Source organism: Tamandua tetradactyla, chromosome 24 (assembly GCF_023851605.1).
Source record: "Tamandua tetradactyla isolate mTamTet1 chromosome 24, mTamTet1.pri, whole genome shotgun sequence".
Taxonomy (NCBI): domain Eukaryota; kingdom Metazoa; phylum Chordata; class Mammalia; order Pilosa; family Myrmecophagidae; genus Tamandua; species Tamandua tetradactyla.
Genome location: NC_135350.1, coordinates 34,023,947 through 34,039,016, shown reverse-complemented (window position 1 = coordinate 34,039,016; position 15,070 = coordinate 34,023,947). Strand labels below are relative to the sequence as shown.

The 15,070-nt window shown below is 32.9% G+C and overlaps 1 protein-coding gene across 1 annotated transcript in view; it reads left to right on the top strand.

The window, feature by feature from the left end:
- Window positions 1-15,070, top strand: part of GRID2 (glutamate ionotropic receptor delta type subunit 2) — a 1,588,850-nt gene that overhangs the window by 80,458 nt on the left and 1,493,322 nt on the right. The window lies entirely within an intron of this gene.

Genomic DNA, 15,070 nt, shown 5'->3' with positions numbered 1-15,070 from the left:
TAAAACTAAAAGAAATACTACTACCTAAACAAACACTATTCAAATATTGTCACTTGTCACAGTAGTGCCCTTTATATCTAAAGAAAAATAAAACGAAGTAATTTTTAAAAAATTATTTTGCCTGAATATTTCCCTCCACTTCTATTATTGAAAGCAGTGCCTCTTGGGTTATATTTACTTTTAGCATCTTGCCAATCAAATTTACCTATACCATTATTTCCTCCTCATATATGCATATAATCTATAGTCAGTGCAATGTACCTTGAAATTCATCTCATTTTTCTAGGTATAGAGCACATTCATATTTCTAGGTAGAGAGCTTATTATATATCCATGTAAATTTATACTGCCTCTTTAAAATCAGGCACACTAACCCCACATAGAATGAACTGTTGATAATCTGGAGTTAGACATTAATGTAATATAAGCTTGCAAATCTTGTAATTTTAATAATTGCTTCCTTTAATAAGTCTAAGTATGAATTTAATTTAGGCTTAATAAATAGCTATTGTTAGTTACATAAATGAGTAACAAATTTTGTCATTTGCAATGGAAGCCTTTCAATTGAAAATATGTGAGTGTGTGTGTGTTTGTGGTGGATTTAAGTATAAGTATGTTTCAAAACATATGATATTGTCAAGTAAGATGTCTCACATTGAATATACCTAATAAAATTTAAAAATTAAATATAAAAATAAAGCTATTAAATGACAGATTTTAATGAACTTATATTCAGTATCTGCTTCTTCAAAGTGTATTTTTAACAAATTTCGATACCCCCTTGAAGTTTTTCAAATTGCATTACAAAATTGTGCTTGGCTTATTGCTTTTTGTCACTGATAAAAATCTGTCATTGCATACATTCTTAATATTGTTACCTTTCATTTCATAAACAGCAACAAAATATTAAAAGTGCTGTCATTATGCATCTGCATCCTTTTACCCTTTTTGTTGACAGTTTCTTTAATATTTGTGACGAACCTGCAATACCATAGTTCTTAATCCGTCTAATGTCAGAATATACCCATCTCCTTTTCAGGCCTTGTATTAGATAGGATTTTCTAGAGAAACAGAATCAACAGGAAATATTCGTAAATATAAAATTTATTAAAGTGTCTCATGTGACCATGAGAGCATAGAGTCCAAAATCTGTAGGGCAGGCTGTGAAGCCAACGATTCCGATGGAGGGTCTGGACGAACTCCCCAGGAGAGACTCCCCAGGAGAGGCTCGCCAGCCAAAGCAGGAAGAGAGCCTGTCTCTTCTGAACCCTCCTTAAAAGGCTTCCAGTGATTAGATTAAGCATCGTTCATTAAAGAAGACACTCCGGTTGGCTGCTTACAAATGGAATCAGCTGTGGATATAGCCGACGTGATTATGATTTAATTTTATGGTATGTCCTCAGCCCAGCAGACAGGCCAGCACTTGCCCAACCAGACAGACAGGTTGACACATGAACCTGACCAGGACAGGCCCCATTTATTTAAAATGTGGTGTGTGTTTATATCTAAGTTCTTGAGATAAAGCTCAGTTAAAGGATAAGATGGAAGTATCAGTAAAGTTATTATTTTCCATCAGAATTTTAAAAGTTGTTCAGGGATCAAGAAATTTTAAGTGGTTTTCTTCTTTTAAATGTACTTATAAATTTATTGGAATGACCTGCTCTAGATCTATTGATAAAAGAAAAAAATGTCTAGTATGAATCGAACAATCAATGGGAGTCAAGTACATTAAGTATAACATGTAATATTCATAAAAATACTTTTTGCATTAAGCCTCAGGCCTTGAATGAGTAACTGTATAATAGTAAAATTGGTGCTAAGGAAAGCAGTTCTCATAACAAAGTCAGATCTCAAAATTATTTTTCCCTAATCATTTTGCTGAAGAAATAACATAAATCTCTAGATCTTGCTCATTCTTTTTTGTGGCCCCAAAAGTTCCTCTTTTTTCTGAAAATATTCTTGCTCTTATGCTAAATAACCTCATAGCTACAAAGACACACACACACACGCACATGAATGTAATACAAGGGACTTATGTGAAAAAATGACAATATGAAGAAGAAATGCGATTAACAATGGAGGCAAATGTGTGAGAAGGTGAAGAAAATTTTAAAAATTAATGGAAATAAACAAAGGAATTAGATGACTGAAAGTGAAAAAAAAAAGACACCTAGCAATTGAAAATAAAACAAGAGGAGAGAGGACAATTAGGTACAATCAATAAAATAAAATAATGAGCACAAAAATATATAGCGGATTAGAAAATTGGGAAAGGGTATGGTGGCTGGTCTTCAAACTGCCATTATTACACTAATGGTAAATTACTGTCTCTGAATTTTCTTTCCCAAAACATATTCTTCACTCAACTTACATATATTCAAAATGAACTTGAATATAATTGAATTTGGAAATGTAAAACAACCTTAAATATATTTATATATGGTCTAGAGTTATGGAAATATCTGCCTTACATAATTTTCTGCTTTGTTTTCAATTTTCTCCATGTTTTACTTTTACTTCACCAAGTAAGTAAGTTTCATTGTTTTATTCAAACTTATTCTGGAAGCAAACTAGATGGCTCAGGGATTCTTTGTTTTAATTTGTGATTCATTCTTGAAACACATATTGTTTAAATTAAAAGAATATGAAGGCAAAAATGGTACTGCTCCTGTTGTATAATGCTATTTTCATGTCACTACCAGGGGGAAAAGGTTTTATTAAAATTTTCTCTGTGGAAGTTCTTGGGAAACCTAACTTTTGATATCTCTCTCTCTCTCTTTCTCATATCTTTATTTCTATCTATCTCTATGACTGAAAGATAATAGTGGCAGACTGGATACTGTGGATTGGCCAAATTTTGGAAATTTTGGTGAGCTCTGTAGCCTGAGAAATTCAGTGGTATTTGAATTTTTGCTTCATTGGGTATCAGCCACTTAATATTAATATATACTAACAAAGTTCTCAAGATATTTGATAGAGGATCACATTGAATTCATAATTTAATTCAATAATTCAGTTCATAATTAAATTCTTAATTGGAGATATATTTATGTCCCAAACTAGAAGAAATGATCTGGGTAAATGTTGCCTTTTATATATTGGTCCAGTCAGGGGGGAAAAAAAAAAGATTATTGACCAAAGATTTTCAAGGTAAACATGGCTCAGAATAAAGCTACTTGAAAACTGATTGTTAAAGGAGTTTGTATGTTGAGATCTGGCGATCTGATGAAGTGTTTTCCCCGTTTGATACAGTCTGTCAAAGTATTGGTGGTCTTTTTGAATCAAGCTAGTCACTTTGCTGGATAATTTTGTAAAAATAATGGTCAATGGATACCACTTTTAACTAAAAGGAACTTGAGTTTGTCTACTTCAGCCACCATGTTTTAAAGAAATTAGGAAATCAAATGTCTTACTTTGTAAGCTGACAGAATGCAATATACCAGAACTGGAATGGCTTTTAAAATGGGGAATTTAATAAGTTGCAAGTTTACAGTTCTAAGGCCATAAAAATGCCCAAACTAAGGCATCCAGGAAAAAAAATATCTTGATTCAAGAAAAGGCCACGTGTCCAGAACATCTCTGTCACCTGGGAAGTCACATGGCTGGCATCTGCTGGTCCTTTCCTCCTGGGCTCCATTACTTTCAGCCTCTGTTCCAGTGAGGGCTTCTCACTTTGCTTCTTCTCTGGGACTGGTTTTCATCTCTTGGCTTCTCTTGGCTCTCTCTAGGTTCTGGCTTGTGTAACATCTCATAGTGATGTTGGCTGGGCCCCAAACATCTCCAAACATCCATGTCTCTGTTCTTTGCCTGTCATTTCTGCTCCGAAGTTTCAGCTGGTTCTGTCTTTTCTAAAGTTTCTCTAAAACGTTTCCCCTTTTAAAGGTTCTAGTAAAGTAATTAAGACCCACCTGGAATGGGCGAGTCACAATCTCCAGCTAATGAAAAGGTCACGTCTCCATGGAGATAATCTAATCAAAAGTTTCTAACCTACAGTGTTGAATCAGGATTACAAGAAACAGTTGTCCCCACAAGATTGGGTCAGGATTAAACATGGCTTCTCTGGGGGTTCATAATAGATTCAAACTCCTACACCAAGGCACAAAAAATTGGTTTGATTTTTCCAAGTTTACTTAGTGAGCCAATGGAAATACCACTAATCTTTTATTGTATCTGCTTGTTTTGTGTTTGATATAGCACAGGTTTCATATTATACCTCAATGACTCATTAATCGTGCTATTTTTCTTTTTGGTGAAGACTGCTAGCATATTATTTGTATTTTTCATAATATCAACAACCATAGTATTTCCACATTGTTGGTAACATGTTATAATTTCTCAAATACAATCATTCACTGTTATCTACCCTTGATCATAACTAAAAGCTATGAAGTGATTATTTTACTTGAAGTGATTATTTTACTTGAAATTGGCTGTTTGCTGATGGTACAGAAGGCACCATAAAATTAACACATAATCTACTGATCATTATAGGATAGATTACATATGTGTAAATTGTAGAAAACTTTTTTAAAGGGGCTAATCTTTCTGATGTTGTCCTAGACATTGTGTTACGGCTGATTTTGGAGTATGTAGTTCATTGACCATAACATGCATAAAACTTTCTATTGATATTTTTACTGGAAGAATATAAATACCTTGAGCCCAGGCTGATAAATGACATCTTATAAAAAATTAGAATAATTAGAAATGAAGCTTGATTAAACATAAACTTCCAAATTTCTGCACTGCATAAAAGGCTTTCTTATTCTTAAAATCTATTAAGTTTCTCTGAAATATAACTTGAAAAGAGGTATTACTATTTTGCATAATTTTAGGTGCTCTCATAAGGATTTGTTTTGACTTGATGTAATTACCATATGCATGTCTTAATTGAAATAAATTTGTTTAAATTGGTGAACTTTTTCCCATGTAAGTTTTCCTTATAATAGCCATGCTATTTTATAAAATTTAGTTTCTACTTGAAGTATAATTTTGCTATTTGACATTCGTCTAATATTACATTTTGATTTCCTTTCAAAGTTTACTTTTCAGTAATTTATTCTTAGAGTTAAGTGATACTGAAACGTAATCTCTACTTCATTCTGCCTGTGATCTGTTTTGACAGAATAAGCAAAATCATGAATCATTAAAATTACAAAATAATTTCAAGTCTAAATTAAATTAATAATATTTTATTTAAAGCATTTTGTATTACTTATGGTATTTGTTTCTAAAATTACTCAAAATAGCTTAAATTTCCATATATTTTGCTGATATTCTCACTAATAACAGGTGATTTTACAAAAAAATAAATTTAAATTATGTTTTTTGAGATCTTAAAAAGATAAGGAAATATCGTGATACATGTCTTTGTGGAACTCACAAACGATTAGAGAAGACAACTGTTAAATAAGTATTTCATACACATAATCAATATTATATATCAAGTGCATATTTATAATAAAATCATATTTGCTCAGCCCTTTAAAGTGGTTAGAAATACACTGACCTTTTTGGTCTGGCAAAAGCCTATATAGAAAAATGTACATTATTATAATCAGGAAACTAAAAAATAACTGAAATGCTTTGTGCAAGTGCTGCAAACTATTAAGTAAGCAGAACCAATGCTTGAACCCAGGACTTCTAACTCAACATCTTCATTCTTGCTCATAGCAAGCTCTCTTACCCCTGATATATTCATTCTAGCCTAGGGCTAGAAATCTGTTTCATAGTTAAAACAGATTAATATCTATAAGATATTGGATACAGTTAAAATGGGATAGGTAACATTTGCTGAGTCTCTGTTAAGAGCCAGGTTTCCGAAAACATTGTTTCCATTCCTTGCCATAAGCTAAGCACTTAGACTGGTAAAATGATTCCTTTTTTACAATAAGAACATTGAAGTTCAGTAACTAATAACTAGGACTTAGTATTTTCAAATTGAAGCCTGTCTCTGAAGGCCAGTTTGCACCTAAAGAAAACTACATTTTATAAAACCAAGACAAACTTACTATCATAGAAAAGCATAACTCTTGAAATATGTAATAAGTACATTAAGTAGATTTCTTCTTAAACATATACAATTTTTCTGAAAGAATATTTAGATATGACAAAGCATAAGCTTCTCTTGTAAGTCCAAATCAATTTTGAAAAGTGATTCCTTAAGTGACTTGACATTTTCATTTGAAATTTTCAGTCATTATTGGTGAAAGAATTTAGGGAAATTTGCATTTTAACCTAAAGCATTATTTTATCTTAGAGGAAAGAAAAATTGACTTTAGTGTCAAGGTATTATTTTATCAGATTATGGATAAATAGAATGAAATGCTATGCATATAATATAGTGTTTGCAGTATATTATATTTTTAAGGGAAAGAATAGGACAGAGACCTAGAGACTGAGGCATGTAGCTCACATCAAGTCATGAAGGAGATAAAATGTTACAATAGCAACCTGAGATGCACAGGCTGTCTGAGAATGTGTCAGAGTAAGCATGGTAACTAAGAGCAATTACTGAAGAACTACATGGAAGACACCTTGAGTTTTTCCACGTATGGCCTGATGAAACTGGAGTTTCACCTAGAAATCATGTATCCACATAGACTCTTCAGAATGTACGCAATGTATTTCAATGGAAAGAAAGCCCCATTATTATCTCCTTTGGGGAATTTATCTTACAGATATGTTTGCACTCTCAAAATGACATATGCGCAAACATTTATTTGCAAAACCTTTTGAAATGGTAAGACTCTAAAAGTACATAAGAAATTAAACTATGGCATATTGCAAACTAGAATAATATGGAGTTGTTGAGTTTCAGGGATATCTTTATGTACTGATATGAACATACTTCCAAAACACTTTAATATGACTAAAGTAAGATACAGCAGAGAAGTGTTTATCATTTGCAACCTTTTATCTTAAAACATTAGATAGAGGATAAACCCATATTTGTGTGTGCTTGTACATGCATCAAATTTCTCACATTATATATAAGTAATTAAAATAGTTATACTTTTTGGAGAATGTGAGGCATGGGAATTGAGCAGATGAGGGATAAGGCTGCAAGAGAGATTAGAGATTCATGACTATATATTTTTAGTGTTTTTAAGATTTTCAATGATATTATTAAAAATGACATTAAAGCAAATAACCGCCTTTAATTGGCATGTGACTAACCAGCAGGGGAACTAAGCATCTTACATATGTAAAATACATAACTCTCTGTATATAGTGAAAGGATTAGATAGTTCTATAAATTTCATTACAAGCTGAATAGTCTAAAATTATTTGGGGATTGGTTATTTTGTTCTTGGTTATTTTTTGACATTTAAAATTAGAGTTAAATCTGTTTTAGCCTGAGACCAAACTACTGCAATCCAATTTTCTTTGAGCTATCCGGATTTTATTTTCATGAGAAGACAGATAGTAAATAAACATCCAGGTATCAAAAAAGACTCTTGGGATTTGTCATTGAGAATTCAGTGATGTAGCTTAAGTTTCTACAGGCTTAACATCCTACAGTTACTAGATTAATATTTCATAATAATTCTTTAATAATGTTCTTCTTTAGAATTGTGATGTGATCCCAGTTTGTGCTTGTGCCCAGTCGCCTTTATTCTTCCTATGTTAAACCCTCAAGTTCTGGTCCCTTATACTGTCCCCAGTTTTTCCCAGGTCTAATCCCAATTGCACTATTTCTATTCCACTAGCAGCGTTGAGCCTTATATCCCTTGAAATATTCTGTTTGTGTTTCCAACCTGCAGTCATATTGAAAAGATGATGATTATATGGTCAAATCTAATTCTTGGGGTTAAATATATTAAATTGTAGTCTCAGCCAATGACAAAAAGACATATTTTGAGATGTTAATTCAATTGAAAAGCTTTATAAAGACAAAATTAAAGCATTTATAATTATACATTTCACAATGTAACTTTATTGGATAGAATAAATGGTTTTAATATATGTAGACTATGTGTGTATATAATTACATAATTATTCAGAAGACAATCTAACATTATTTCGCTGAGATTAGAATTTCAGAACAGGGAAAACCTTAAAGATTACTCTCGGCCATTCATTTCATAGAGTGGAAATTGAAGCCCAGCGTGCGTAAATCTATAGTCATCTATGGGGTTGCTGTAAGTGTTGCAAGTAGAGCCTGACATCTTTTTTACATTTTAAATATCAGCTTTATTGAGTTATAATTCACATACTATAAAACCTACACTTTAAAAATGAGCAGTTCAGTGGCTTTTAGTCTATTTACAAGGTTTGGAATTATCACCACTATCTAATTTTAGAACATTTTAATCAAACCAAAAAGAAAACTCGTATCTATTAGCAACCACTGCCATTTCACCCTTTCCTGTAGCCCCCAACAACCACTAACCTACTTTCTGTCTCTATGTATTTGCTTATTTTGAACATGTGATAGAAGTGGAATCAAACAACATGCAACTTTTTATTACTGGCTTCTTTCACTTATTATAATGCTTACAGAGTTCGTCCATTTTGAAGTATGTATCAATACTTTACTCCTTTTTATTGTGGAATAATATTCCATTGTATGGATTACCATATTTTCTGTATCCGTGCATTAGCTGATGAACTTTTGGGTTGGAACCACTTTTTAGCTATTCTGAATACTGCTGCTGTGAACATTTGAATTTATATTTTATGTGGACATTTGTTTTCACTTCTCTTGGGTAGAATCAAACAATTATGTTTAATTGTTAGAGTGAAAAACTGTTTTCCAAGATGGCTTGCACTGTTTTACATTCCCACCAGCAGTAGGTGAGGGTGCTAATTTCTCTAAATCCTTGTCACCATTTGTTATTGACTGCCTTTTAAATTCTAGCCATCTTGGTGTGTGTGAAGTGGTTTTGATTTGTATTTCCATAATACATTTTTATTTGATGATTTGATTTGTACTTCCCTTTTGACTAGTGATATTGAACATCTTTTAAAGAACATAATGGCCATTTTATATCTTCTTTGGAGAAATGTCTATTTAAAACTTTTGTCCGTTTTTAATTGGATTGTTTGTCTTTTTATTGTTAAGTTGTAGGAGTTCGTATTATATTCTTGATGCTACTCCCTTATCAGATATATGAATTTCAACCCCCCCATTTCTACAGGTTGTCTCTTCAGTTTCTTGATAGAGTCCTTTGATGAGAAAAAAATTAATTCTGATGATAATGTTCTGTTTATATACTTTTTCTTTTGCTGCTTGTATACTTGGTGTCATATTGAAGAAACTATTTGCCTAAGTCAAAGTCATGAAGATATACCCTTGTGTTTTCTTCTAGGAGTTCATTTATAGTTTAAACATTTTTGCCCACAGGATTCATTATCTTCAATTTGGCAATAGTTAAAAATAAATTAAAAATACAGTAATAAAATGAGGTGGATATTTTATGTGTGTTTACATAGCAGTTTTACTGTCATTCATTCAGTAAATATTTATCAGATATCTACAATTAAGAAACCTTGGTATTGGGAGCTAGATGGCTCTATGCCAAGTCTCATTTAATTTTATCAACAATCCTTTGTGGTAAGTATCATTTTATCTTATTTTTTCCAACTAGGAAAAAGAGTTAAGTAATTTCCTCCACATAAGAGTTCTAATAAGGAATGGAGCTAGAATTAAACTAGGCAGTCTGAATCTAGAACCTCCTAGTATACAAATCAGATACCATAATTTTTAAGAGATTGAATGTCAGAGCTGGAGAACTGCCTAGATCTGAAGAGAGACCCCAACGTTTCACAACTTTAGAAAAGTTGAGTATCTTCTTTCTGTTTCTCCCAATGTAAAATAAAAATAATAATGATCATCCTATATAGGGCTGTTATGGAAAATACATGACTTAAGGTATTTAAAATACTTAAAAGTACTCAAAACTGTGCCTGACACTGTGGGGCAGAAATCCTAGAATGAGCTGGGACTCAGCATCAAGGGATTGAGAAAACCTTCTCATCCAAAAAGGGGAAGAGTGAAATGAGACAAAATAAAGTGTCAATGCTGAGAGATTCCAGAGTCAAGAGGTTATCCTGGAGGTTATTCATATACATTAAATAGATATCACCTTGTTAGTCAAGATGTAATGGAGAGGCTGGGGGGAACTGCCTGAAAATGGAGAGCTGTGTTCCAGTAGCCATGTTTCTTGAAGATGACTGTATAATGATACAGCTTTCACAATGTGACTGTGCGATTGTGAAAACCTTGTGTCTGACGCTCTTTTTTATCTACCTTATCAACAGATGAGTAAAACATATGGAATAAAGATGAATAATAGGGAGAACAAATGTTAAAATAAATTTAGATTGAAATGCCAGTGATCAATGAAGGGAAAGGGTAAGGGGTATGGTATGTATGATTTTTTTTCTGTTGTCTTTTTATTTCTTTTTCTGAATCGATGCAAATTTTCTAAGAAATGATCATGATGATGAATATGCAACTATGTGATGATATTGTGAATTACTGATTATATATGTAGAACTATCATAAGTTAAGAATGTTTGTGTCTGTTTGTTATATTTTTAAAAAAAAGAAAAAAGGAAACTGTGCCTTAAACACATTATCAGTGCCTACAAAATGTTTGATATATTTATTTATACAATTCATTATAAATTATATATTCTCTGAAGGAACTTATATTCTACTGGAGGAGACAGACATTAAACTAATAACCATATAAAAATAACATAATTTTACTCTTAAAAATTACGATGTGCTATATAGAAAAGGAAGAGTAAAATGAAAATTACAGAAGAGTTGCTTCAAGATATTTTAAATAGTTTTTATTCTGTGAAATATGGGATAAGGAATATATGCTTTGTTTTCAGATATCTGTACAAAAATTCATGTTGTAAGATACATAGTTTCAACATAGCAATATATAAAGAGAACATTTTGATTAGGATAAAAATGTCCCTGACACTCAACTAAAAAGTAGGTCACATAACCTACATTCAGAAATATAAAAAAATTGCAGCATATAAAAACATGTCAGAAGGTTTTATTTCTAGTAAATTTAATAGCACAACTTCAAATCCTTTTTGTCTTGTAGAAATAGTCTGCGTGTGAATCATATATATAATTGAAAATAATAAAATAATTTCAAGATAATAAAAGTCCAGGCTTTCCTTTAAATTCCAGCAAAAGTCAAAGTCAAACAAGTCCCTGTCATGATAGTGTTACTATTAAATACCCAGTGGTGTGAAGGTAAGGACTAGATTTAGAAAAAAAAAAAGTTCACAGCACTCCCTGATCTAGGAACAGAAGACATCAGAACCTTGTGTGCCCGTGAATGAGGACGTTGTGCTACAGGAAGGAGCTAGAGTTTTCCCTCTCAAAAGTGAGGCTGCCAGGTCTCCTGCTTCCAACCAAATAACTCTGCATTTGAGCTTTCTCTCTTGGAAACAAACGAAGGCAATAATAGTCTTTCATAATTAAGTCATTTTTTCATGTAACATATTAAGAGTAATGTGGATTAGCATCAACAATATTTCCATATTGCATATTGCTATAAAATCAGTACTTTATTTAAAAAAAAAGGACGATTGCTTCCACATTTGGCACTGCCAAGCATGCAGTGACGTGTCATTAATTATGGCAATACCAGCTTCCTTGTTGGAAAGTGCGCTTGAAAGATAGAAAGAAATATCGTAATAGAAAAGACTAAGAGCTGGGCAAAGCCATCAACTTCTTCACAATTTACCTGAATGAGTTTTCTTTAAACCCAGGACTGGCAGGAAACATTCTAGAAGTTGCCTTGACTGCAGTGGGACAAGGGAAATTAGCGGTGTGTGTGTGTGTGTGTGTGTGTGTGTACGTGCACATGTACAGAGGGGTCTATCCCAGTAAGCAAAACTAATGACACTTCAAATAGATTTTATTTGTTTCTGTAATCTTGAAGTAAATCCTGAATAAGTCATAGGCCAGCTGGGACGTTCTCAGGGACCCATTCTATTTAGCTAATCTTAGCAGTCACTCAAAATAGAAATGGATGGAGAACATTAAGATTCTTAATAAATAAATAAAAATAAATAAATATTCTTATAAAATATTAAATTCTAAATATTCTTAATATTCCTTATAAAAATAAATATTTTTCAAGGGAAGTTGGAAGGGTTTCCAAAGGAATTTTGAATTTCCCTCTTTTATGCATCCTTCAGAGGGTATCCTTCCCTAACTTCCCCTCCTCCCAGAGAAGGACATGAGGATTTGCCAGTCCTTAAATAAAGAACTCTGGCCACTTTTTGGCTTGGAAAAGAAGGACTTTGAGAGTGTCGTATAGTGTATAAGACACGCAACACAGAAAACTACTTATGAAACTCTAAAGTTTAGCTTTTTGATGTGACCCCTTCTCTTTTACCATCTCATCTTTAATGGGGTAGAAAGTTTTATCTGTTTGCATGGCCTATCTTGAGTTTGGTAAAATTCTAGAGAAAGAATCTCTTGCTGCTTTATCCTGCTTTCTATTTTGCTTTGCAGCATTAACCTTGACAAAGTAAGAGCTATGGAGATAGCCCAAGTGAGGGTTAGAAAAAATGTTGGAGGACAGGGACAGGAACGGATAATGAAACAGTTCAGTTTCTGAATTACCGTTAGCTTGGGGTTTCCGCAAGACTGGGTTAGCCATTGCTTGTGGTCTGGGGTGTTACAAATAGAACTCTACTTTCTTAAATCTTTAGGCGCTGGTGAGAGGGGGCAGTTTAATGACATCTCGTTCCTCCCTACCTGTTGGGTTTTCCATTAGGGATTTTCAACTATTGAGCAGTAGAAAGGATATCTTTCTATAATCATCAGGGCTTGTACTCTGTTCACTCTGTCTGACCACCCCACCACATTGAGTATTTGCCTCAAGGAAACATGTTTAATTTTCTGTAATCTTTAAGCTTTTAACACTTGTTTTGTGACAAAACTGAGGTGGTGTGATAGTCATGTATTCTATTTTAATAATAATACTTATTTTGCATTGTTTTGAGCATCTCTCTAATATTTTTTCATTCTCAAACTCTTTACTTTTAAATGTTATGTTTTCCCTTTTTTGGTGCTTTATTCTTATTCTTAATCCTCCATCTTCTAAATATAAAAATTTCCCAACTTTTAACCTCCTGGCTTTAAGTTTTTTTTTAAAGCTTGGCCACTTTCATGATTTTATTATATCCTGATTCCTTTTAGTGTATTGCTTTTTTCTTGATCTTCTCCTATTAATATTTTTAATCATTATTTTATATTTCAGATTTTTACTTCTCTTATTTTTAATTTTTGTTTGTTTTTATTTTTAACTTTATTTTAATTCCATGACATCTCCATATATGAAATCTTTTCTCTTCCATTCCTCTTGTATTTTTCTTTATTACGTGTTTTATGGTTGTGATGACAAAAGAGAAGTGTGCGTAGAGCAGTGGCATAGAGAGAGAGAGAGAGAGAGAGAGAGAGAGAGAGAGAGAGAGAGAGAGAGAGAGAGAGAGAGAGAGAGAGAAAGAGAGAGAGAGAGGGAGAGAGAGAGAGAGCTTTCTTTCCCCTGGCTGTCCCAGAGCTTCCTTTCCAGGTCCGCTTAATGTATTTGCTCATTTTTTTAAAGGGGCCTTTCCAAAGAGGCCACACAAGGTTATGAATACTCTCTCTCTTTTTAGAGAGCTGTAATATACTCTATGTGCTAGCACTTTTAATTTATAAATATTGCTCTCTGATATGTTACACCCCTCAATTTAAAATTCGTGGTCTCTGATATACAGTATTAAGTTTTGTAGGTCAATTTGTGAGTCAACATTTCAGATACTTATTTCTCAAAATTTAGACTAGAGGATTTTTAACAGATCTGGATTTTTAATAGATACCTACAGGTATAACAAAATGTACAATAATATATAAATATGGAATCTAAATGTCAAAATAAATTTCAAAATCCAAATAATAAGCATATTCTGTAGGTCTCTTTATTGTAAACTCAGTGAAATTGATCCTATAATTTATTGAGTTTAATATGAAACTCTTTCCTACTTATTCTGGGTTGACCACTGCAGAGATTCTGTTAAAGAGGAAAGAGAGATGCAGATTGCATACTTAGATTATAATTTGTTCAAGCCTTGATCACAGGCAGTGCTAACCTTTATCTTTGTTCAGTGTGTGGAGCTTTCTGCTGTATCATTTTGCCTTTCGATATTTCACTGGATTTTTTCTTTTTTGGCATCCGCGTTTATAATAAAGCTAAAATAAGAATGTGGTTATAATCAAAACATGATGAGGGTATGGATTATTTTATATAGGATGTCTCAGATTCAGTTTATAAGAAAATTTAGGTGCTGTATCCAGTATTTATATAGCTGTTTGACCTGTTTCCAGTGCTATATTAATTGTGACTGTTCCCTTCACTGTGCCATTCAACTTTGTGTGTTAGAGCAAACCCAATATGCCTTTCTGAAAAACATCTTTGATCTTCCCTTTGACACTTTTCAAGTTCACTTCTTTGTATAGTGGGGTGTACTTCTGTTTGGGTATTTATTCTCACCAGGCTTCTCCCTTTCACAAGAGGAATTCACTCTTATGCCATCTTCATTGACTGTTAAGGCATGGTTTTACATTCAACTGTTAACACAAGATAGATATTCTTCTTGGGAACTGTATTTTGAACTCCCTGTTTATCAATATCTATAAAAAACTCAATTGAAAATACAATTTATGAACTCACAGATATGTTTTATACATCTATGTTGAAGTTTGCTTAAGCTGCTGGAATGCAATATACCAGAAATGGATTAGTTTTACAAAGGGAATTTATGAGATTACAAATTTAGAGTTCTGAGACCATGAAAATGTCCAAATTAAGGCGTCCAAAGAAAGATACCTTGAGTCTGAAGAAAGGCCAATGGCATCCGGGATCCTTCAGTCACATGGGAAGGTGCATGGCGATGCCTATTGGCCCTTCTCTCCAAAATGTTTCTGGGCTTCACTTTCTCTAAACTCCTGTGGGTCCTTGCTCGTTTCTCCTGGGGTGTTTCTTTCTCTGCCTCCAAAAGTCTCCAAGTTCTGAGCTTTCTGTGTCCTCCCAGAAAG